Genomic DNA, 26958 nt, shown 5'->3' on the forward strand with positions numbered 1-26958 from the left:
CAACACAACCGCACTGGAGACCTTAAAACTATCAGACTCCACAGACAGCGCTAAACTGCACCCTGTGGATTTGACACGAATACAGTTTTTCTTTCAGTGTCACTTAACGTCATGTGTTACAAATGCTTATGATCTAATGCACTGTATTAAATTTTGAAACATCAGAAGCTTAAAAACTCTACAAAACCCTTATCATTACATGTACGTAGGTTTGTTTCCATAAAGTCAACAGAAATTAAGGGGAAACTATAAAATGTAAGTGATAAAAAAGTGTTAAATAATACAGTTTTATAGCAGGCATAAAAGTTATTACAGGAAGGGATCTTGGAGCTCAGTGGTTCAGTCTCGTCCAGGTGAGTGCTCAGTGGTGTGATGACTTGTAAGGTCATGCACGGGCCCATGATGTATCCCAGAATTGTACCCAGGACCCAGAGCTTCATGAGCAGCAGGTCTTCTCATGCCCAGTCTCTCACCATGTGTGTTCTAACAGAGGCTCCCCTCACTTCTGGACAGAATCATGGCTCTTTCTTTCCATCTGAATGAGGGCTTTTCATACCATCTCTTTCCCTCTGGGCCCTTCCCCATGACCACTCCCTTCTCCTCTCAGGTATGTTCAAGCACAAACCCATCCCTTGCTCTGAGGATCTCATCCCGGCTGCGTGGCATTTCCAGCCATACACCTTCTCTTTAGATGACGTTTCCTCTAATTCCTTTCTTGACATCCTTCATTATGAGCTTCATCTGAATGAAGGTCGCCTTTTCCCATTTTCACCCTCCTGTGTCTGTAACCCCTTATCCTAGGTTCCCATCTCTTAAATATTCCACATTTTTATACTGAAGCATCGGGGCAGTACAGCAGTTATAGATATGAGCCCTGATTTCAAACGTGTACTAGCAGTGTGACCTTATCTGGCCTTTCTATGCCTCAATCTCTTCATATATAAAAAGTGACTAAGAATAGTACCCAAGTGGGGACCAAGTGGCAGAATCCACATGAAATCCTTAATGTTCTTCAATTCCTGTCAATCAAAAATCACCCAGGGTGTCAGATATCATCCATGGACTAAATCCTGCATCCCTTCTAATGTTTTCCCTCCCTCCCATTTCCAGGTTCCAGAGAATTTCCATACACACTACCTGTTTACACTGACCCTCACTATAAAAACTTTTTGTTGAATCTTGCCTTACCATTAAAATGTGCCTGGTCTGTGATCCATCCTGGGGAACCAATAGTAAGATTATCTTGTTAATTTGAAAAGAACGTTTTTAACCTGAAGTGTTAGTGTCAGATATCAGATTACTAATTATTGCAGAGCCATGTGAACTAAACAGGGTCAGATGTGTGGGACCAAGGGGGTAGTTACAAGCACCTCACAAATCACGCCACTTTTCAGGTAAAAGTCTTCCCCACCTGCAGGTCACCAGTCTCCCAGTCTCTCTGCTGATTGGTGCATTTGTCTTGCCTCCCTTAATAAATTTTAAGTTCAAGGGCAGATACCGTGGTTAATCCAAATGTTGTTATCCCCCTTAAGATGATGCAATAAGTCATCATGACCATAATTATCAACATCATCATCATCATCAGAGAGTCAGTAATAGCAGGCACCCACGTTAATCAATACCTAGAATGCAGAAACACTCTAAAATGCAGTAAAAGCAAAGGAAAAGATACTATTGCTACCACTAACACCCAGAAAAAAAAAAAAAATCTAACTTATCAGGTCCGTCTTGCTCATCTCTGGTTTTATGACATCATGAAGTAGGCAACTCCAAAAACCACATGATGACAAGTAGCAATGCAAAGCATTATTTGTAGTGACATTAGCATCACTCAGCCTTCCATCTGGGTCTTTAATCTGTAAAAATGCATTAACACCAACTAACTTGAGTCCACAGTCCAGCCATAGATGTTTCATTCATGTAAAATATTGACATGTTGACAGACATAATTACTGAGCTTTGTTGACTCAGAGGGTCAGTAGGATTCTCCCAGCGGCATTCTGAATCAACAGTTTGGCTGTGTTTAACAGCCCCTACAAGGAGCTGGTTTCACAAAGAGTGTGATAATTCTGGGTGAAGAGGGAAGCTCAAAGGACCTGAGACAGAATCACAGAGACCTGATACAATGTAGTGGTTTGTTTTTTAGCTAGGGTTTTACAGTTCTTCATAGGGAAAAGGAAATAAGTAACCCATTAAACATTAGCATTATTATTTCAGAAATTTCACCAAACCCTATCTAAGGCGTGTCCTGCCCAGCAAACTGTGCATGCCAAGTGCTTTGCAGGGTGCCTGGTACATCATTAGGGCCCAGTCAATATCTGATATTGTCATCACTTCTTGTTTCTTCTATCCACATGGAAAAATCTTTTTCATATGTGATAGCATTTCCCAAAGCAACTATTCATACCCATGTATAATTAATTATATACTTATTTGTGATATTGTGATATAATAAAAAATATCTATCTGGTCTTCATCCCTCGTTCCCAGCACAGAGCTCCTGTCTTTGTGCAGGCTGCTATAACAAATTACCATAATCTGGGTAGCTTAAACAACAAACATTTACTTTTCACCATTGTAAAGGCTAGGAAGTCCAAGACCAAGGTGCCAGCTGATCTGGTGTCTGGTGAGGACCCTCTTGCTGATTTGCAGATGACTATCTTCTTGCTGTATCTTCACCTGGCAGAGAGAGATTCAGCAAGCCCTCTTCATATAAGGACACTAATCTCATTCCTGAGGATTCTATCCTCTTGACCTAATTACCTTCCAAAGGCCCAGCCTCCTAACACAATCACATCAGGAGTTAAGGTTTCAACAAAAGATTTTGCGGAGGGAACACAAACATTCAATACATAGTAACTCTTAAGCCCTTATAATTTCCTGAATAGGGTGATAGAAACATCTTTTGTTATAATGTTTCATCTTAGTCCCCAGTTCCTGACATAAGAGCTTCTAAGATCCTTGGAACCCCCAGAGTGATAAGAGTGTCCTTTTGAATGCTAACAAAAGGACTTGTGGTTGGTGACTGGTGGCTCCTAGATAACTTCAGAATGGAGGGACAGAAAGACCAAGGCATGATTAAAAGGTTGAAACTTTGTATGCTGCCCCAATCCCCTATCTCCAGAGAGATCAGAGATTAAGTTAATCATCAATGGGCAATGATTCAATCAATCATTCTCAAGTAATAAAATTTCCATGAAACTCCTGTAATCTACAGGTTTCAGAGAACTTCCAGCTTGTATTCACATGAAGGTGCTGGGAGGATGGTGCACACAGCAAGGGCATGGGAGCTCTGCACCCTTCTCCTCTGTATTTTGTCCAATGTATCTCTTCCATTGACTGATCCCGAGCTGTATCCTTTATATTAAACCTGTAACCATAAACGCAGTGTTCCCCTGAGTTTTATGAGCCATTCTAGTAAGTTATCAAACTTGAGACGGCAGTTGTGTGAATCCTCAACTTGCAGCTGGTTGATCAAAAGCACAGCTGGAAATCTGAGACTTGCAACCAGTGTCTGAAGTGCGGGAAGTCTTGTAGGACTCACCCCTTTGCCTGTGGGATCTTCCTCAGCTCCAGGTAGTTATGTCAGAACTGAATTGAATGGTAGGATACTCAGTTTGTATCCAGGGAGTTGGAGAACTAATTGGTTTGGGGGAAAACAAAGCAGTTCAGACAGTTTGATTTTTACGGCTTAATATCATCATGATAATTACAAAAGCGGCACCTTGGATCACAATGTTCTAATGTAGACATGGCAGTTACAGTTAAAATTAGTTCATTCTATGCTTATCACCTGCCAAGTTCTATGCTAGATCCATTTAAATAGTTAGTCACCTATATTGGTTTAGGGTTATTAATTTTAAAAGAAAAACTAAATTTAAACTAAAACATTGTCTGATACTAAACCAGGTTGGCACCCCCTCTAAGAAACAACACCTGGCTTGGTGCATCCTCTCAGAAAGAGAGCCATACAATGAAGCGGAAACACACCCAAAAGCTCTGCAATATTCCTAGAAACTCTCGAATCTCCTTGTTAACAGAGCTGCAGAAGGGAAACACAGACAGGAAGCACCTGTTTGACTCAGACAGAGGCCCTAATGCAGTGCCACTCAGGAGCACTCCCTCATTTGAAGACCCCTCAATTACATGAAATTATCAACCCTATTAAATTCCAGCCACTGCCATTAAATATCATTAGGGCTAAATCAGTTATCTGATCACATCCTGAAAAAGTGGATTTCCCGAATAAGGACCTCCCAATTAAGAGAGGCGTCCTATATCAGAAAGCCTAAATTGCCTAAGTAGTCACTTAATTACCATATCTGCAAGTTTCTACCATGCCAATCTCAAGCACAAGTTGCTTGCAAAGCAATGGAATGAAGCCAGCAGACGGGCAGAGAGAGGAGGCGCATTCAGTTATGGGTCTAGATAATTAACTCTTCAACAAACAACCCTGGCACTCTACAGAGTTACTCTCACCGTGCTCCACTCTCGCTGCAGAATCCGCTCTTGTATGTAGATGAGCATTTAACCTAGGCATGTTTCCATAGGGCATCTTCAAAATCAGCGCAAAGTATAAACCCAGCCCCTAGCTTGCTTGTTGTTCTCCACACTTGACACATACCGCATGTCGCCTTTTCCAAGCAGCGTCTTCTTTGGGTGTGCATTGCTATAATTTCTACACCTAGACATGGTTCTTACATTTATGTTTCTTACGGCACTGAACATAGCGTCTTGCATATAGTAAACACTCAACACTTTTTATGAGTGAGTAAATTATGAAGCTGAATATGAGATTTTAAACCCAAAGATTTAAGAAATGTAAAAGCTAAGTCTTTTTCTGGAGTGGTGTAACACCAAGATGATCCATAAAATGCCAAATAGTAGGATGAATTTTTGGCAAACACTACAAGTCTATTATGAAACAGCTTATCATAATAGACTTGGATCTACTTGAGTCTAATCATATCTCCCTAAACAGAATTACTAAAAGCCTAATATAATACAACTAGCTTATAATCCCTGGGTATCCCACAAACAAATCAAACTCAAGTTTCTAAACCAGGACACGTTATTTTTCCTTTCAATTTTGTGTCTAGACATATCATATGTCTAGACTCTGTTAATGGAGTCACCACTTACCAAGAGTGCCAATGCCAGAAACCTTAATTTCTATCATTTCTTCACCTGCCTCTTGCTGGTCCTCCCCAGCTCTCTGATGTCCCATTACATCTATTTCCACACGTAGAAGCATTGGCAGAATGTTTCTTTCATTGCCACCTCAGAAATGTCCCTCAAGTCCAGCTTGTCCTAGCTTCACAACCCCTGTCTCAGCTCAGACCCAAATTATCTTTCTCCAGACGACTACCAACAGCTCAGCCTCCATGTGTCCCTTAACGACATCATTCTTCCTACTATACCCAGGGTAATCTTCCTGAATGAAAAACAGAGGAAGCCAAAAAGTTGGATCACTTTATTCTCCTGAGTTTTTTTTTTTTTTTTTAAAGAAAAAGAAAAAGTCAGTTATTGCAAGATAAAAATCTACAGTCCTTCATTTATCATCAAAACTCTTTGCAATCCTGCTTGGATGGGCCCAGATACGCGCCTCATCCTGCAAAATGGAACAACCGTGGGTTCTTCCTGTAAGGTGCCCTGATCCTGTTTGAAGGGGCCCTTGTCTCTCCACCATTTGTTTCAGTAAGCAGAAAGTTTTCACAAATTTAAAAAAATTCCAGTAGGAAACCCTTTCCAGAGGTGTTTCTAACATGACAATCCATTTCCCTTATTTCTGCACATTTTTTTAATGGCACCTTTGTTGCCTTGGGTGGCTTTTTTCCTGATTGCTCATTCTTAAGCAATGGAAGTCCTCACCAGACCTGACCTTTGATGGCAGACAGGGTGTGCGTGTTGCTCTTGGCCCGACTCTTTGCTCACTTGCCCACTGTGTGCTGGACAAATTCTCTTCTTGGATGTGGAGCTCAAGATTGCTGTATAAAGCTCCTGACCCAAGCTAATGGCCATCAGGTTGTCTTTTCTTCTCTTTGTTTAAGTAAAATGTTTTAAGGTATCATTTACATACCTCATATTTTAATATATAGTTTTTAAAAATATTTTTATCAATACCTAATATTTGCACAAATCTATGGAATGGGGGTGACATTTTGTTACATGCAAAGAATGTGTAGCGATCAAGTCAGGGTACTTAGGATATGCATCACCTCAACCATTTATCATTTATCTGTTCTGGAAACATGTCTAGTCCTCTCTTCTAGCTCTGTGGAAATACGCAATACATTATTATTAACTATTGTCACCCTATCCTGCAATCAAACATTAGAATGTATTCCTTTCATCTACTCTTATAAGCGTAAAGTTTGATGAGTTTTAAGAAATATGTACGCCCATGAAACTCATACTCTTATTAAGATACAGAACATTTCCATCACCCCAGAAACTCTCCCTGGGCCTCCTTACATTCAACCCTTCCCATCTCCCAACCCCGGCAACCCTCGTCCACTTTCTATCATAGTTTTGCCTCTTCTAGAACTCCTGTGAAGGAGTCATATACGACGTGGTCGTTTGTCCCCGACTTCTTTCTGCCAGTATGTTTTTGAGACCCATCTGCATCACTGTGTGGCCTGCCAGTTCATTCCTTCCGTTACTGAGCAGGATTTCAATGTGTGGCTACATCGCATTGCTTCTCCATTTACCTGTTGATAGATACTGGGATGTTTCCAGTTTGAGGAAACTAGAAAATACATGTTTTTGTAGAAAGAAAAAAATAAATCATGGATTCATATCGTATTTCAAATTTACATGAAAAAATGTAGGATTTCTACTTGATTAGTTGATTTTATTTTGTATCTCCAGGATGCAAATCTGATTTTCTAATAGCATTAACAAAATTACTTATTTCCTTGTCCTATGATATACTGATATGTACACCTGTATAATTGTTTGAAATAACAATACTGATATTATTATAGAATTATTATAGAATGTGGTTTAAGATTTTTCTTTATGTTCTCTCCTTAGCTATGTCCCGCATGGAATATATAACTAATTTCTGTGCTGTCATATAGAAATTTCTGTGCTGTCTCTGTATTTTTAAAATTTCATTTTCGTTTTGATGTGTAATGTTTAGTCTATAAAACATTCACCTGGTTCCAAAGTCAGATCTATACAGGAAGACCTATTCAGAAAGGTCTAGTGTCCAACCTTGTCCCAACATTTAAAAAGAGTTTATTTATCATTCTACCGGTTGTTTTAAAAAATCTAGACATGTGTGACTATCTATGGGTATTACTCCTTTCTTACACAGAATGCTAAACACATTGATATGGTTTGGCTGTGTCCCCACCCAAATCTCATCGTGAATTGTAATCCCAAAATCACCATGTGTTGTGAGAAGGACTCAGTGGGAGGTAACGGAATCATGGGGGTGGCTCCCCCAATACTGTTCTCATGATAGTAAATTCTCATGAGATGTGATGGTTTTATAAGAAGTTCCCAGCTTCACTCAGCACTTATTCTCTCTCCTGCTGCCCTGTGAAGTGGTGCCTTCTGCCATGATTGTAAGTTTCCTGAGGCTTCCCCAGTCATGTGGAATGGTGTATCAGTTAAACCTCTTTCCTCTATAAATCACCCAGTCTCGGGTATGTCCTTACAGCAGCATGAGAATGCACTAATATACACATGCTCCTTCACCTTAAAATATACCTAGAAGATTACTTCATGAAAACAAATCTTTCTCCTTTTTTTACACAGCTGCTTTTGTATGGATGCACCACAATTAATTTAACCAATCAACCAACAGCTAATGGACACATGAGTTGTTTCTAGACTTTTGTGTTTATAAACCATGCTTCAATAAATAATCTAGTGCAAATATCATTTTATATTTTGCCAGTATCTTTGGGATTGTCTTCCTGAAATAGTATTGCTGGTTCAAAGGGTAAATCCTTGAGTATTCTTTCTAAATAGTGCCAAATTTCCCTCTATAGGTGCTGTGTCATGTTGTGCTCCCACTAGCAATGCACAAAGTGACACTTACCCCAGCCTTAACACAGAATGTGTTGTCAAACTTTTTCATGTTTACCAACCCCATAGTTGAGAAATAGTATCTCAGTATAGTTCGAATTTGCATGTTAGCCAGTTGCCCTTTTAATGGGGAACCAAATCATTTTTCCCTTTACATCTGCATTCACACCTACAGATGTTTTCTAATTACACAGAAGCCCCTATCTCCCTTTGCTGGCACAGTAATTTCTGTTCTCCCCCAGAATCCCCTAACCCTTCAGTCAGGGCCACAGCCCGGGTAGAATTTCACCACCTGACTCTCCCTTCCACAGTGGAATCAAGTTTGCCTCAAATGCGGTTCTGGAGTGACAGTATCCTGGGATAGAAGTGATGTGAAAGGCAAAAAATACAACTTTGCAACTCTTTCCAGAAATATATTTTTCAATAATTATAGATGTCGTTACTTTTACATTACAACTTTCATTTTCCCTTCCTTGCTCAGAAAATACCACTGTAATGGATTCAAATATTATAGGAACAAGCTGTCAGAAGAGAACACATTATCTTACTCTGCCACCTGGACTTTGAGTTCCGAGGCCCTGGGGTGGTAAACTCTAAAGAAGATAAGCTGGGCTCCTCATCTATGTTAGCTATGCTCACAGGGACATCTGCGATCACATTCTTTTTGCAGCCATGCATCAGACTTGGGAAAAAAAGACAAGAATAAACCATTGTAAAATTCAGCTACCACTTAACATCATGGTGGCAGAATGAGAAAGAGTTGACGTGAACCCGATTGACAAAGCATTACTACGAAATAAAAGTCAACCTCTCCTGATATCTCCTGCCATTTCTTTCTGGGAAACTCTGTCCACGTGGCATGGACTTCGTCAGCAGGGGCACTGAGTCCTGGAAACGCATGGAGCTCTCCAGGCACTGACAGGAACTGACCAGGCTAACCAGAACCTCCAAGGACTCACCCACAATCCCGCCATCGGGTCAGTGCTTTTGTTCTCTGCTCTGTCTCACACTGTCCTCTGGAGAGGTTTAGGCTCTAAAGCCAAAACCCTCACCCTTTCCACAAACAGAGTTTGTAATATTTTAGTGTAATTTCACTGAGCATGTTGGGAAATGAAATAGCAGCCCACACCCAGCGGTCTACTTAAAATGTCAGCAAGAAAGGCAAAAATTCACTCCCAAGGTGACAAAAAGCCATTCCAATCCTTAGAGAACGAGCTCAGACATCTACTGAGAACCAAACAGAATCATCTGCAGAGGGTAGCTGGGCTAAAGGAAATTGTTTAATCAAAATGTGCACGCTAGTTTCAAGAGCAGCAAAGTCCAACCTCACATGTGCTTTGGTCGGGAGAAGCAAAAAAGCAGAAGAAGGAACTGGGGGCCACATTTAGATCCAGATTACTGGGCAGAAAAGTACAGACATAAAAACTCAGAATCAGACGGTGGGTTGGCAGCAAATGACTTTTTTCCCATTAAGTAGTTTGTGGGTGGAGGCAGATCTCCAAATACTTCGTGGCAGTGCCACTGAGTAAAGCATGGTTCATGCCTCGATTGGTTAATACCAACACTGACACATGCTCCATCCTCCTGTGGAATGAGAAATACTTTCATTGGCATTATTTTTGGGTAGACCTTTCTTCCTTTCTCTGGTCAAATTATTTCGCATGATACATTAAACTAAACACTGTCCGCTGAAGTGGCAATACTGAAGTAGTGATGATCTCATTTATTTGAGGTTTGACACAAGCCAGCAGAGTGTTTACGACTCCCAAGCAGCCATCAACAAACCCCAAAGGCTGTTATCAATACTAAGTATTTGCCTTAACTAGGACATTCCAATAGTGGCTTCCCATAGTGGTCAAGTGGTAACCTCTGTGGTCAGCTTTACTTGGTGTTACAAGTTATATAAGATAAATACTGGAAGAGCTGGTTTAAATTCCATCTACCTGGGCTGATGGTAACTGTGCCAAAGAACACACTGTCATTAGCATGTTCAGTTGAGAATTACATCAGATTGTGATGAGTGTAATGACCTCAAACATTTACCCATAAGACTAGGGGCTTATTATGATGTGCCACTAATGTAAAGAGACTGTAAAACAGTGCCCTTCAAACCTTAAAGTGCATGCAGATCATGCAGGGATCTTGCTAAACTGCAAACTCTGATGCAAGAGGTCTGAGATTCTGGATTTCTAAGAAGCTTCCAGGGAATGCCCATGTAGTTGGGATGTAGTTGGTCCATGGCACCCACTTCGAGTAGCAAAGCCGTAAAAAACACCAAATGTAGAATTCAAACATTGTCATAATTTTTCTCCCTTCAAGGCAGTCCTAGGAATGTAAATTCCAAATTTGTAGCCACTGATCAAAATGTTCTTTAATTTCTCTTTTAGATACAATTTTGCAATGTGTTCTAAAATCAGTTCAGGTTATTTTCTAATTACTCTTTCCTTTTGGCTCCTGATAATAATGCCCCACTGGCTTGTTCAACTCATCTGCTAGCCTTGGTGCCAAAAAAGGCATGAATTCAAAAGACGGGCTCCTGTGTCCACGGGCAAGTAAACATTTTTCAAAGTTTTATGGAGTGATGGGAACTGTTCTAAAAGGACCTGCAATCATTTGGAAACTAAAGTCAAATTTCTTAAATACTAGTCTTGATCATTAGCTCTTCCATGCAAAAATAATCAAAAAATAATAATAATAGTAATAATATAACTAGTACTTAGATGCATTTTGGTTTGGTTTGGTTTTGTTTTTGAGACAGGATCTCACTCTGTTAAGGAGCATTTAGCCATTGGCTATAAGCATGCTATAACAGTTGTTTCCCCCCGCTCCCATATCACCTCTGGGCAGCATCTGGGAACTTTGTGGGACTACCTCAATGCAACATCATTAATTAATTAATATAAATATAGTAATCTTTATATTTCATATGGTGATATTATTTACATTTGTATTTGCTATATAAGATTTACTATGTGCCAGGCACATTTCTCAGGGCTGTTTTACATGCTTCCACTCATCTGAGCCTCACAGCAACTCTACAAGCAAGTTACCCTTCTTACCCCCATGTGCAGGCTGAGACACCTGAGGCACAGAGCGATACAGTGGGCGGGAGGGGGGGTTCCACCAAGTTGGTGAAAAATCAAGAGCCCAGGCTCTGTCACTCCTGCACCTTGGTGGCTGCTGTCATCAGGAGTTGGTTTGCTTGATGCAGATAGATAAGTGAAAGCCACTACCCACTATGACTTCTGTGGAGCTGGGACTCCCCAACACACATTTCCCACCTTCACAGCTGCCTGTGCATGGTGATCATGCCACAGCAGGGAGGTAAGGTCTGGCCTTGGCATGCTGAAGTCCAGAGGGAAGCACTGAGTTAAGCTCACAAGTAAGAATCAAGGACATTTGGGTCATCATTTGAAAAACCCTTGTTATAAGTACCAACATCATGAAACATTTTTATTTTGTGCATAAAGGAAGAATTGCTTCATACAGCGGTAAAAAAAAAAAAAAAAAAAAAAAAAAAAAAAAAAAAAAAAAAAAATTCCATGAAACCTCTGTGTTGAAAATGGCTAAAAAATATTAGGACCAGTTGTAGATAAAGGTGTTTTATCAGGTTCCCTTGTTAAGGAGTCTGGTCCGAAGCTCACACACTTTAACACAGAAGTGTCCTGTGGCTGTTTGGCACTAAGACATGCCAGGAGAGCCAGCAGTAAGTTAAGAGTGACTTCAAAGACGGTCCTGTTAAAATAGACACTAAGCATGGCACCCTGGGTCTGGCTTCAGGTAGTAACTGATGTTTGGGAGGTACACATTTTATTTTATGAAAGGAACAGATAAGTTTAACATCATCAGATATTTCTCTCTCTCTCTGTCTCTCTCTCTCTCTCTCTCTCTCTCTCTGGAAGCAAAAAGTATGTTTGCTGTGTGTGAATCAATTTAAACTGGTGTGTGATGGAAATACTTCATGGTGAGCTATCCATGTAACTGAAAACAATTGTAATAATAGCAAACACGTAGATGCTTTATGCTGTTTATAGGTATTAACCATTTTAATCAACAAGTTGATCCTATGAGACAGGTACTATTATTATTCCTATTTTTCTAATGCAGAAACTCTATAGAGTTCTGCGACTCAACTGAAGGGCCAGAAGGGGAGTAAGCCATGGGGACAGAATTTAAGTTGGGGCAGTCTGTCCTCAGTGCCACTGCTCCTGCCCTCCAGGAAACTGCCTCTCCATCAGAGTTCCTCTCCTGGTCTTGCCTCCAGGGACCTCTGCACAGGCTCTTCCCCTCTGCCTGCAGAGTCAAAATCCTGCCTCTAATCCTCAAGGAATGACTCCTCTGGACTCCCTCAGGGTTAGGGTTGCCAGATAAAATGCGGGATCAAATATTGCATAGAACAGGTTGGGCATGGTGGCTCATGCTTGTAATCCTAACACTTTAGGAGGCTGAGGCAGGAGGATTGCTTGAAGCCGGGAGTTCAAGACCAGGCCAAGACCAGGGCAACACAGTGAGACCCCATCTCTGAAAACAAAATTAGCTGGGCATAGTGGCACATGCTTGTAGTCCCAACTACTGAGGAGGCTGAGATGAGAGGATCACTGGAGGCTGAGGCTGCAGTGAGCTATGATCATGCCATTGCACTCCAGCCTGGGTGGCAGAGTGAGACCATCTCTAAATATATATTTATATGCAGGCACAAACTATACACACATACATGTGCGCACACACGTATAAACATATACACATATTGTATATTGCATAGAACATACTTATACTAAAATTCTATTTGTTGTTTCTCTGAAATTCAAATTTAACTGGTTGTCCTGCATTTGTATTTGCTATTAGGTTGGTGCAAAAGTAATTGCAGTTTTTGCCGTTACTTTCAATGGCAAATACTGCAATTATTTTTGCACTAACTTAATATATTTGACATCCCTACTTAGAGTTTAGCTTCAATATCATCTCCTCAGAGGCCTTTCCATAGACTCAAGAGCACACTCCCTCCCCACATTGCCATTGTCCCCTCACTGTAAATCTCTGCGTGGTACTTGAGCACATCTGACTCCTGCTATAAGAATGTCAACCACTGAAGCAGAAGACAGACATGCTTGTCCATCTGGTCTACCACTCTATAGACTGGATAAAGATAATGTGGCACATATACACCATGGAATACTATGCAGCCATAAAAAAGGACGAGTTCATGTCCTTTGCAGGGACATGGATGAAGCTGGAAACCATCATTCTCAACAAACGAACACAAAAACAGAAAACCAAACACTACATGTTCTCACTCATAAGTGGGAGTTGATCAATGAGAACAAATGGACACAGGGAGGGGAGCACCACATCCCAGAGCCTGTCAGTGGGTGAGGGGTTGGGGGAGGGATAACATTAGGAGAAATATCTAATGTAGATGAGTTGATGGGCAAACCACCATGGCATGTGTATACCTATGTAACAAATCTGCATGTTCTACACATGTACCCCGGAACTTAAAGTATAATTAAAAAAGAAAAAAAGTCTAAAAGAGTCTCTGATGAAGAATAGGTATGTGATAACAGTATGTGGAAAGAATAAATGAATGTGTGTCACCTGCTGCAAAGACTACTGGAGGATGTTTCCTTACCTCCAGAGAACACAGAAAAGTTCACCAGAAGATGTGCTGTGCGATCTTGTCTTTTCCACGCTTTGTGTGAATAACTTGGAACTAAACACACTGTCCTAATTTCCTACTTCAAGGGCGATGAATTTCCCAGTGCCTGATGATTATGTATATTTTAAATATTTAGAAAGAAATATCAGTTTCCTTGCAACAAATTAAGTGTACGTTCTTGGAAATGGAGAGCACAATCCCCTGAGCATGCATGGTAAATGCCCTCGAACACCCAAACAGAATCCACATCTTTGAAAAACACTTTGAACACAATAACAGCCAGGAAGAAATGGTCTATTTTCATACAGCAGCCATCCACATAATACAGCAAATCATACACATTATTTCACTAATTCTTTTTTACCTGTTGCTTCAGGTGAATGAAGTCACAATGTGTATAGAACAAGTGAGTGACCCTTTACAAAGATTCTTGTTCCCTCTAGACATTTCAATGTGGCAAGGAAATAGCTCTAGGGTAGATTATTTTTAGCCTAGTTAACAGCCACAATAAATGTTTGATAAAAGACGAACCCAAATGAAGTAAGAACGGGAAGCTTGAGACTGTCTGTGCTGCTCAATCCACACCATTTCCAGAACGGGTCAAGCACTCAGAAGTGTCCTGTGGCTGTTTGGCACTAGGAACTCATGGAAAGTAAATTTTTTTTATGTTTTATTTTTCATTAAAACAGACTAAGAAATTGCTTAAAGGCAAGTTCCATATGTTTGGCTCTTGTTTAAACCTTAATTTCTTAAATACATTTGAATAAAACTATGACAGAAGAATCACTGGTTGCTAATTTTAAAGAGTGGTTTAATTTAAATATTAGGCAAAGATAAAATGAATTATTGACTTTATAGTTATAATATCTTAAGTTGGAAAGACTCTTTTACTTTAATCACTGTGGAGAAGAAGTACAAGAACACTTTTAAGACTATTAGGGGTGCAGACCACAGTGTGCAGGCTACATCTACTTTGCATGCACCCTTCTGAAGCTCTTATACCCTAACCTCCTTTTTCATCCAACCTTAAATGATACCACAAAAATGCACTTATCGACCAAGTCTTTTTTTTATGTCAGAACTTTTCTCAGAGCGAAAAACACCAATAATACACATCCTCCATTTTCCTACAAATCCCTCTTCTTTCCCTATATCTTATCAACCTTTCAACGATTTGTTCAACACTTTCCATTAACAAACTTTTAAAGTAAGAAAAATGGATGATGACTGCTTAAAATGAGAATCCTAGTGTAAAAATCATTGATTCTTTATCTGGAAATTCTAAAATGTCACCCAATGTAAAATGAACTGATTAATGAGAATTTTACACTGAACAACTTTCTCATAAAATATTATTTTTTAAAAAATAGGGAGGGGTGAAAATGAACTTACTCTGAGGTAAACTAAACTACTTATTTTGTGTTTGGGGGCATCTGTGGAACCATTTAGAGGTACAGAAGCCCTCTCTGAAGAAAGAATGATTTGACAAGGTTATATGAAACTTCCCAATGCCAATCTTTCCAAAGTCTAGCTGTTCTATTAGTTACTGAGAGAGGGATATCAAAATCTCCACCCATGGTTGTGGATTTATCTATTTCTTCCTTTAATTTTGTCAGCTTGTCATTTTTCTCAAACTGTTGACTAAGGATGAATATCTGTTAAGAAATGCCACCTCCCGTCTGAAAAACATGGAGCATGCAAATCCACTGTAGGGAAAATAACACGCAATCACTATAATGCACAGGCTTTCCTTTAAGTCAGCATTGCCATGTAATCTCTTCAGCATGCAATAGCTGCGTAGCCATTGGGATGTTTCTTAACTGCTATGAACTCAATTTCATCATCTGTAAAATGTCTATGAAATAACTATATCATTAGGTTGAAGGCCATGAGGATTTAATGAGATAAAGTGTATATAAAGTGCTGTTCATATAGTAGGTGCTCAATAAATGCTAGCTTCCCTTCTGTATTTCTGTTTATATACTAGCAAGGTCGAGAGCAGATGCATAAACAAGACTGAATTTTCTAGTCCATATTTATAGATCTTAACTCATGCTCAGTAATTAAAACTAATACACACAAATGAATATAAAACAAAAATGACTTATACACACTTTCAGGTGTCTCACACACAAATGCTTTAAATGCTGTTGAAAAGTTTTGGGACCTTTTCGGTAGCTTTGAATATTCTGTTCATCGATTTTCCTTTGCCCCCCAGGCACCATTTGGAGGTCTCACTGCATCCTTCTCTCTGTGACTCCCTCTGGTTGGCGCCATGGCTGGCAAAGTCCTAGGGGATGCCAAGACAATTCCCTTCCATCAGAGCATCTGGAGAAGCACACCACCTACAGTGCTCCTGGGACAGGTCCAGGATTTTAAACGTCTGTTTAGAACCATTATCTGTTCTCTATTACACATATAGGGGACAGTCCACGAGCATTCATTGCATCAAGATTAAAACATACTGTGTTGTAGGTAGGGAAGATACACATCACTTGGCAATTGCACTGCATTTGCTATTCAGGTTCTCAAAGCCTTGAAAGACAGCAAATATCAACAATTCCCCAGCGCGAGATGATGAGAGATCTAAAGTAAATGGCACAGATCGAAATCTCTTCTTGGGCATTCCATGACACTTCAGACAGCTTAGTGCCAAGAACACCAGACTTAGAGTCTAAAGACCTGGATGTGGACCTGAATTTTAGTTTAGATACTGGTATGTTTCCGAACCTCAAATACGAGACCTGTAAGATGGGGATAATAAAGACTTCCTCCCAGCGTTATTGTTCAAGAATCAGATAAAGCAAACATGTGAGATATTGGGATCATCTCTGATTACCTTGAAGAGGCAGACTCGAAATCATTTCTAGGAATTATCAATGTCTATACCTTCAGTGCTGTGACGATTCTCACCTTTTGCCAGTAACTTTCCTCCAGCTGGAGTAAACTGTAAAACTCCTCACTGGTATCACGACACTGTTTAAGGAGGTGGTTTTTCAGATGACAGCACCAAGGCCAATGTAAATGCCACATGCATCAAATTCATGTGTGCTGATTCACAGACTAATAGTCTTTGAGCTCTGCACCTTCTTTGTGACAAAATAAACTTGTCATCAGTAATGAAACTTAAAACTTGGCTGTCGAATCCTTAATGCTCTTTGCCTTTAAAATAAAATTTGAAAAACCTTCAGTTCTATGTATTGACATCTTTACCTCTGATATATTAACAAACCATTAGCAGTTTAGGGGCTGAAAGGCCCGAGTAGTGTCATGCATGATGTCTGGGACATAGCTGAAATCCAAGGGTTTCACACCATGACCTGTCCATTATTTCAACTGAAATCTCACTCCTGTACCTCAGGCACCCCAGGCACAGGGGATATTCTCAGAAAATGGGATATTGGTGGCATTGGAACGTGGAGACAAGATCTTATTAACTAGAATCATCATTCAACTTTGTAAATTACTTTAAAACCGAATGCCATTCTCATGGATAATAAAATATGACACCCAAGCCAGTTCTCAACACTTTGAGATCACTTGAGTTTGGATTAGACAAAACTCCATAAAATATACACATTTGCATGCACAGAGAAAGATCAATATTATGTGTACCTGTACTTGGCTTACCAATTATAAGTGGATTTTTCATGTATTTGTACATGGTTTATACCCACATATAGGCATATATAAATATTTACAATGAAGCCAAAATTTTTTTAAATGTGCTCCAAATCAAGTTAATACTCATTAAGAAAGGAAGAACAAAGTACAGCAAATTCTCCATTATTTGTGTCAGTAAGGTTAAGGCACACATTCAGATTTTGCTCTGAAATGCAGAATGTGATGATTTTCAGCATGTTTACTCGCATTAAAAATTTCCCCTCAGGACAGGTGGAGAATAGATAACTCCACAGCTACGAGAAGTAGTATGGGAGTGAGTCAAACAACAAAATATACCAGGTGCATGGAATTTTAAAAGCTTAGAAATCACAGCATTCCCATTTTCCAGGTAAGAAAACTGAGTCTGAAACCACAGTGGTAATAAAGAAAAAATTGTTCATGACGTGTTAAAGACAGGAAGGAAGACTTTATTCAATGGGAGACTACTGTAATAGGGATAGGGGCTACTGCAATATAATTTTTGAGTGGGAGAGAAAGATTGGGGCTAATTCCAAATACAGCAAGACCAAGTGGAAATTTACAGCCAAGGAACAGAGTAGGGACCAGTGGATGGAAAATTACTAACAGGAAACATCAGAGGTAAGAGGAATATACTTATTTAAGACAGGAAATCAAACACATTATTTCACTACTTCTTTTTTACCTGTTGCTTCAGGTGAATGAAGTCACAATGTGTGTAGAACAAGTGACCCTTTACAAAGATTCTTAGTGGGATTCTTGCTGAAGACAGGCCAGGGTGGTCAGCCATTATGGGGGATAGTGAAGGATTAGGAATCTGATCAGACATAGACGGTGATTGAATATTGAGGGGAAGGGGTTCTGGGTCAACTGACTTAGCAGGATTCTTGCCAACACTGGATCATGCATAAGAATTCAAACATCAAGACCTAGTCAGGGAGAGACTTTAGAAGGAGAGAATCTTGGCTGGGTGCAGTGGTTCACACCTGTAATCCCAGCACTTGGGGAGGCCAAGGCGGGTAGATCACGAGGTCAGAAGTTAGAGACCAGCCTGCCCAAGATGGTGAAGCCCTGTTTCTACTAAAAATACAAAAATTATCCAGGTACAGTAGTGGGAGGCTGTAATCCCAGTTACTTGAGCAGCTGAGGCAGGAGAATCGCTTGAACCTGGGGGGCAGAGGTTACAGTGAGCCAAGGTCACACCACTGCACTCTAGCCTGGGTGACAGAGCAAGACTCCATCTCAAAAAAAAAAAAAAAAAAAAGGAGAGAATATTTGTCATTCATCAAAGCGTACCACAAAGCCTATTCCCCTTTTCCTTTTGTTTATCTTTAGTTAACAAACACTTAAGTCAGTGTAACTGTGCACCAGGCACTATTGTAAGGAGCTTTATACATCTTAACTCAATTATCCCTCTGGACCACCCATGGAGGCAGTACCATTATTAGCTTTGTTGTACAGGTGAGGAAACTTAGGCCGGAGAGCTTAGTAACTTGCCAAAGGTTGCATAGCTGGTAGGTGGAGGAGAAGGGATGGAGTGAATCTAGGTTTTGTGAGGCCTGAAACTTACACAAGTTGTGGAACTATATGAGAAAAATAATACAAAATAGAAAATACAAAATTAGTCATGAATGGGAGAATAAATCATAACAAATAACTGACACCTTGGAGATTCAGGGCCTTTTGAATCTAGTTGGAGTAGGGAAGCCAATGTGTGGTCAGGGAACATTGCTAGTCAATTGACTATTGATGAGATACCAATATCAACTATTCCATTCAAGAGATATTAACTAGTCCATCCAAGAGATATTAACTATTCCATAATTTGCTCCCAGGACATTCCATCTGCATTTCTAACTCATCTGCTTTGTATATTACGTTCTTTGACTTCATCAGGGCCTTCCTTGCCCTTCCACTTCCCCTAATCTTACTCACCCTGCTGTCTGGGATCAAGTTCTATACCATCCTTGACACACTAAAAGCCAGGGCCATTCTTCCCTCTGTGGTCTCCCAGAACAGTGTTTCCCAGGCTTTGAGTTGTGACTCATCAGCAAAGGCTGACAAAATTAAAACAAGAAATAGATAAATCCACAAGCATAGGTGGAGATTTTGATATCTCTCTCAGTAACTGATAGAACAACTAGACTTTGAAAAGATGGACACTGGGCAGTTTCAAATAATATTGTCAACAATTTGACTTGTCCAGCTGTAGTAAGTACAAAACTTCAGAATACATGTTCCCTCAAAGGCATGTGAAACAGCCACCAAGGGAACCACATCGTGAGCCATAAATCCCATCTCAGTGACCTTCTGGGAATAGAGTATATGCTCTGATGGCAATAAAATTAAATTAGAAACCAATAGCACTAAGACATCTAGAAAATCTCCAAATATTTGGAAATTAATAACATACTGCTTCATGACTCACGGGCCAAAAAGGAAGTCAAAAATTAGAAAATGTTTGGAGGACCTATCATCCTTTGTTACAGAAAACTAAATGTATTTCCCATCACATGTATAGATATGGAGGGAAAACATCGGATTTTAAGCTTTTTCTCATTTATGCCACATCCCGTGATCAATTAACCCTCAAATTACTGAGTTAGTAACTTCCAGCTAATGCACGTCTCTTGTGATTTTCAAGGGCTAAGCAGAAAGAATAAAGCCTTGTATTTAGAAAAACACAGAACTTGCAAAACATAAAAATAGCAAGAGGAGGGTGAGTCACTTCTCCTGGAGTGCTTCTGAACTGGTAACCCATTTGAACCTAGCTGCACTCGCAGTTGAGAATCTTAAATCTGCACATGCAATTTGCCACTGGTTCATTTTCTTCTACAGAAGATGGGAATCTCTTTCACATAATTTTTGTACAGTCCTCTATACGATACCTTCCACAGCTGGGTACTATGGAGAGATTGGCAGGATGGCCTCCTGGATGACAGCAGTGTCTCTCTTGGAGTTATTTGCCAATGAGCTAGTTGGACTGGAGGCTCTTCTTGCCCAGTAAGAAAGACTAGGCGTAGTCTCGACCACTCACCTTGCCTCTGCCGAACAGCCAACGTCTCCAAACCAGGTTTGTAACTCCCCGGAGCAACTGGCACTTAAGCTTGATCTGCTTTTCTTCTGCTATTTTAGTGGCCTTTTCAAAGAACTCTCTAGAAAAGTAGAGCTACTGGGAGCAGGGTCTCTGTCCTGGAACACAATCTTGATGTATCCAACCACTTTTGGCTTCAATATATCTCTCCCCAGTATCTGAGAAGTGATGTCCACAACAGTCTGTGTCCTTCTGCCTGAAAGTGTGATACTCACTCAATACCTCCCCAGGCCCTTTGCTAGACAGGACTGAATGCATTAAAGTGATAACAGATGGACCATTAACTGGCTCTCCCGGATGGAGTAACATACCAGCTCAACACAGAAGATCACATTGGAGCCATCTCGGCACATACGTTCAGAAATACTCATTTTAAAACATCTTACAGTGAAATTTATGGGAAGAAGTCAATAATCTACATTATTACAAGTTTATAAATAACTTTTTCATTGGTAGACAGTTAATATCTTCACAGAGCTATAATTTTTCCACTGAATCCCCTGTATATAAGAACACCTTGCTTAAAAATTAAAAGTTAATAATCTTTTTAAAAAGAATATCTTCTGTGTTTATACAACTGGGTCTACAATTTCCGCACAGAGAATGTGTTCTGTATACATTACAGAGGCTTCCGCAACCACCACACATGGCCAGATTTATTTTTTAATAATAAATATAACATTGTGCTTTAGAATGTTTCATTGTCCTTTGTATTTAAATAAGTTATCAATGTGCCTGCTGCACCCATCACAAGGCCTCTGGGTATATTTATGAGACATATGTGGTTAGTTGATTTTCACGGTAAGATCCAGTTTTCCCTCTATGACTAATTCTAGTGTTTTAGACAAATATCATAAGAAATGCCTATCTTTGGAGCAGATAGATTTTGCAGAACTGTGTATATCTGTGCTCTGGACCTCTTCACTGTAGTTACGTCATTCTGAAGAAATTAGTAATATGTACCATATCCTTCCAACACCAGAAAAAACGACCAGGTGGGGATTGGGCAACAAGACAGATTAGCATTCTGATTGCATCTAAAGCAAAAAGTAAAATTCTTAAATAATAACTTTTGACATCTCTGGAAAGCCAGTAGCAGACCATCTTTAATTTTAAAAAAATTAAAAGGTTGTCTCTAATATTTCCCTGATGGTACCTTATACCACCAGTTTCTTAAGCACCTTCCATGGGCCTAACCCCAGCTATAATTCTGGCCCTCACTGGAGTTCCAGGCACATGAAAGCAAGGACTTGCTCATTTTGTCCACTGCTAAACCCTCATGCCTGTCCCAGTGCGTGACACATGGCGACACTCAAGAAGTCTCTGCTGATAGAGTGTGTCCACTACTGTATGGGAGCTTAAGGCTACAGGCTCATTCCAGCAGGCTCATTTCCTGGTCTGCCTTCATGGAGAAAAAGAGAAAGAGAACAATGGAGGGAGGGAGGGAGAGGAAGACAAGGAGAAGAGGAAGGGGAAGAGTAGGATAAGGAAGAAGAGGAAGAGGAAGAAGAGGAGGAGAGAGAGGAAGAAGAGGAGGAGGAAAAAGAAGGTGAGGAGGGGGAACAGACCATGTCTTGTGCTTTCATTACCCCAAAGCATTTGAGTCAAGAGTTAAGAAATTATGTACTCAAACAATAAATTAAACTTATCATTTTCTACCTGATATTTTAAACACTATATGGTTACCACCTTAAGAAATATGAGAAAACGTAATCATACTGGTTAACAAGACTTCCCATGTTTTGTTCCATATTCATAGAAATGCCATTACTAAAGTAAGCTTTTAGCTAGAACAAAAAAGCAAGAATCCCACTACTCCATATTCTACTGCTTACTTCCTACCAAGCTCCAACCAATGGAAGCATAGGCAGGTCTTCTTTTGTCATGCTTGTCTCCTGCCAGTCTTCCCACCTTATCCACAGAAATCATTTTATATAGATCCATAGAGTGTCACATCCAGGACCATCAAGTAGCATACTCAGGACCATCACTTGTCATGGAAGCAGCCTACCCCCTTAACTCACAGGACACAGCTAATGCCCTTCTGAGACTATTGAGCTGTAGTTTCATGGAAAATTCAAGGAATGTTCTCACTAAGGCTGTGACCTTAGCTTGGAGCACGGTCTCTAGGGCTGGATGATCTTCTAATAGTATGGGTTCACCATCCCTTTCCTTCCACCATGAGAATCTTCTCTTGGGCCTCCACATCTCTATGGGCTTCAGTACTACATGCAGAAAGCCCCAACTCAGTGTCACTACAAGGTGCCTTGACCTTGACCTCCTATAGGAAAGGCACTGAGTGTTATTCCAAGGACAAAGACCCATCATTTTAGGACCAATACAGAGTCTAAAAGATCACAGCATGAAAAGAGAGATCAGAGCAAAGATTAGCACAGCAACGCTTCTATTGCCAAGGGCAACAGGTTGCACCTAAAAATATTTCTAAGGAGAAATAGTTCAAATGACTTCCTTCTTTAAAACAAATAAGCCTGAATTACTACACTTTACAGATTCCTATTTGTAAGAAAGAAGGTTCTAGACTTAGAAGATAAATAAATGAGTGAATACATAAATAAAAGGTTCTGACCTCATGGTCCATGCCCAGGACACATTCATTGATGACACACATTCATAAATACTCTCTAAGAACTATATAGCTGTGGTCAGTCATATTGTTTCTTGATTAAGTTTCATTCAGATCCTTTTTAAAAAAATACATTTTTAGCTTATCTCCCATTTTAAAAATATATTTTCTCATTCTTGCCATTCATGTACTTTGAAATGCTTCCCTAAAGATCAACATCAACAGTGTTGAAGAAAGTAAATATTTGGGAATAGGAATGAACCCTAGTGGAATGGGTTCCTGCACCAAAGATCCTATGAATCCATGCTTCATTGTGCAAAGTGAACCCTTACTCCTGTGGACCTGCTGCTGGAGCTCTGATAGGTGTTGAATGATCCTAGAACCTGAAGGACCTATTTGAATTCAGATCATTGGTCTTCTTCTCACCCTCAGTAGCTATATCTTTGTCAGTCTACAAGTACTAGCCTTGAAGTTTTATGACACTTTATTTCTCATAAGGATCATTTTTTTTTCCATAGCAGACAGACCCTACATACCCCTCAAGTAAGCCCTTTTTTGCACTATAGAGTCTATGTCAGGGAATCCTCACTGTATTTACATTCTGATTTTCAAACATTTCAATTTGTAAGTAAGTGTATGTGTTGCCTTCAGGGCAGTGTAAATAGCTTGCCCAAAAATCTCAGCATAAATTTTCATCTCTCCTTTAAAGGCATCAATTCTCTTCTCTACCTCTGATGATGTATTGACTTGGGTATTAATCATCTTTAAACATTTAATTAGTGTCTGAGTGTCATGTCTCACCTTCAGTGCCGTTCCTCACAAGCTGGATCTGGTACAATACAGCATATTTAAACCAATGCACAAATAACAGATTTGTTGCTGCAAAATACTTTTCTGCAGCATCAATAAAACCTCTCCAGCAAGCACAGAGAGCCAATGGTCAGAGTCCCAGGGGGCCTTCCACACAGGATACGCATCTTGTTACAGAATTCCTCAATGCCTTTTTGCTGTCTCCCTAATGACCAGTTAAATGGTCTCCCTCGAGGATGCTTGAGTCAGCGCCAGCTTGAAAACTGCTGAGGAAACATCCTCTTTTACTGGAAATGATTTCCATCCAACGGCCATGTGCCATATTTAGACTCATGGCTTAGTAACACCCAACAGAAGGGGCTAAGCTTGCAGAAGAGGAGGCCCTGTGCTGTGAGAAAAGAACTTGCTTTTGTCTGGCCAAGTGACCGCAGGGGCTGGAGCTGGTGAGTCTGTGGTGGTCTGGAACCCGAGGGACAGAAACGCTCCATTCTATCTGGAGAGACAGGCGTCTCTTCTGCAGAGCAGCTGGTTCTTCCCATGCTGCTTGTCTTACACATCAGAGACCTGACTGGGGAGGTGGTGATTCAAGTCTAGCCCACGTCTGCCTGGCAGTAAGACATCAAAACCCAAGGACTCTGTTTGCCTGCGTTCAACAGGCGGGATGGATGGCAGGCAAATCTATCTTCATCTCCCTTTAAAAGCAAATCACACAAGAATGCTATTAACATATCTTGAGTCATAGAGTAAAATTCTGCTAAAGAGAGAACCACTGAATTACAGAGCTTTAAAATATATCTATACATATTAACACTAATAATTTAATATAAACATTTAAGTGTGAATATGGGATTTTAAGTGCTCTCTTTTCTCTCTCAGTTTTCCTTGGCCTCTCTATTCTCCCTGCTCCCCAACATCCACCCACACTAACTCATACAATCAACTTAGCTTGCACCCTTCCATATTCCTCATATTCATCTAGTTTTATGCAGACACGCATACATATATGCACACAGATACATCCTTTATGTCATCGTTTTCTTAAAAAGTAGAATCCCATGACAAACACTTCTCTGCACCTTGCTTTTCTCTCCTAAAAAGAGAAAGGAAAACACCTCCATGTCAACCCCTATAGCTGTGACTCAGTCTCTCTAATAGTTGTGTATTCCAGGCTATGGAAATTTCATAATTTTTCCATCCATTTCTTTATGGACAAGGCAAAACTTCTTGCAATTCTTTCTTGCTCTATTTCTATAATTTCCAACTGGAAATCAAAACAAAGAATTCTTGCACAAATCTTAAATTTATTTTCTTTAACAAAAACCAAGAACATTTCTCTCTTGAGCCCTAACACAAGCTCATCTTATTTTCAGTGCAGAGGGCAATGCTGTTTTAAAATGTGGGTTTTATGATTATCCAAGGACTATGAGGCCAACAGCTCAGGAAAGGACTACAATTGCAAAGATAGCTCATGACTCATGGTTCCCCCGAGGAGGAGGCAGCCATGTCATGCAGGGTCATATGCGGAAGCACCAGGGTTGGCCAGGAGGCTGAGGGAGTGAGGGGAAGGCATGAGGAGAGGCTTTATGAGGGATCCCAAGGAAGGAATGAGTATAGCAGGATAAGCAAGCTAAGCAGGTTTAGGGTTAGCTAGCTTGAATAACTTCTGCAGGCTCCAGGGTTTAGCAGCTGTCCTGGGTTGTCCAACATCTACTCTTGGTGTGCCTAGGTAAGGTGAATAGTGGCCCAGAGGTGGTTGGAGGGTATGGGCTTTGGACTGATTGGTTTGCAATGAAAGGTGCTCTTCTAAGTTAGTTGATTGTTATCTTTGGGAATGAGCTAACCCTCTCCCCTCCAAGGGGCAGTCCCTCCTGACCTGTGAGGCCGTAGGTGCTAGGGCTTCAAGAATACAGAAAATAAGAAAGAAGTTAATACAAATATCTAGACACTCAAGCAATATTTGATAAATGATAGGCATGCTAATCAAGGAAGCACAAGACACTCTGCCTCCTGCCCAAAGGCACAGCTCCACAGACTCAGCCAAGTTGTCGCACAGAGCCTTAGTCTCTGAGGGGTGCAAATGAGCTCATTCCCAGGATGAGGTGGGGAGGAGTACTGTTGGGGCTGAGTGGCTGACAGCTAACAGGACAGCATAAAGTATGCGGAGCTACAGCTGGGTTAGGAAGGATGACCATAGCCGCTGTTTGTCCTACAAAGTTTGCAGTACTATCTAGAGACACCTACTTGGCCTCGATTTCCTTGCTCCTTTGGCCAATTGTTGCACACCCTTGAGCAGCAACTGGAATGGCAGAAGCCCTCTCCCTAGAGTTGGGGAATCTGCTGCCAGTTCTTTGACCATGTTTTCTTCTCCACTGAAGAAGCTCTCTGTCCTTCTGCCTGCCTCCAGCATCCCCACATCCCCTGCTCATGGGAGGAAGGATGAAATCAGAATTCTCCTTGCCATGCATGAAGAAGAATCTCATGAGACCTTGTACTGGGGCTTCTTTGCTAGTTATGCCCCTGTCCCCACACACAATGGTACATAATCACTCTGTGTTGTATGCATTCATTCCTTGTCATTTTGTCATGCATTTATGAAGAGGATATAGGGTTAGAGATATGTTATTCCTGAAAATAAATATCTGTAAAGGGGATCATGAGTGCAACATGACAAAATAAATCAAGGTGTTTGGACTTTTCCTCTTCCTCCTCATCAGCCTTCTTTCCTCTGTTCTCTCTTCACTGTTTGGCCCTAATGCAGGTGTTGTTGAGTTTGAGGTAACTGAGAAAGAAAAAACTGAGTTTAAAACTAGCCAGTCCAATTTAATTCATTCAATAAGCATGCACTGTGAGTCCATTCTATATTAGGGTTGCAGATGCTACAATGAGCAGCATGGTCCCTGCCTTCAAAATGCTTGTTATTTAATGATAAAAAAAAAAAAAAGATTATATATTGAGCACTGTCAAAAACTATGAAGGGTCTGAAATTATAACCTACTTGCAAGCCAACAAGTTAGTCCTCCACAATTTCATGGATGCTGGTAGAAGACAGAAGACTCCTGGGTCAGAGAGAAAGAACTTCATTACTCACAGCACAGCAGGCAGCATGAACTTCGCATTTACTTTGGTTTCCCT

The 26958-nt window shown here is 40.4% G+C and overlaps 1 long non-coding RNA gene across 1 annotated transcript in view; it reads right to left on the reverse strand.

Annotated features, from left to right (window-relative positions):
* The window catches only part of LOC117095744, a 213939-nt gene that overhangs the window by 172021 nt on the left and 14960 nt on the right, over positions 1–26958 (reverse strand). The gene's annotated exons all lie outside the window — the stretch shown is intronic.

The sequence above is a fragment of the Trachypithecus francoisi genome, unplaced genomic scaffold, assembly GCF_009764315.1.
Source record: "Trachypithecus francoisi isolate TF-2019V2 unplaced genomic scaffold, Tfra_2.0 Lachesis_group14, whole genome shotgun sequence".
NCBI classification, from domain to species: domain Eukaryota; kingdom Metazoa; phylum Chordata; class Mammalia; order Primates; family Cercopithecidae; genus Trachypithecus; species Trachypithecus francoisi.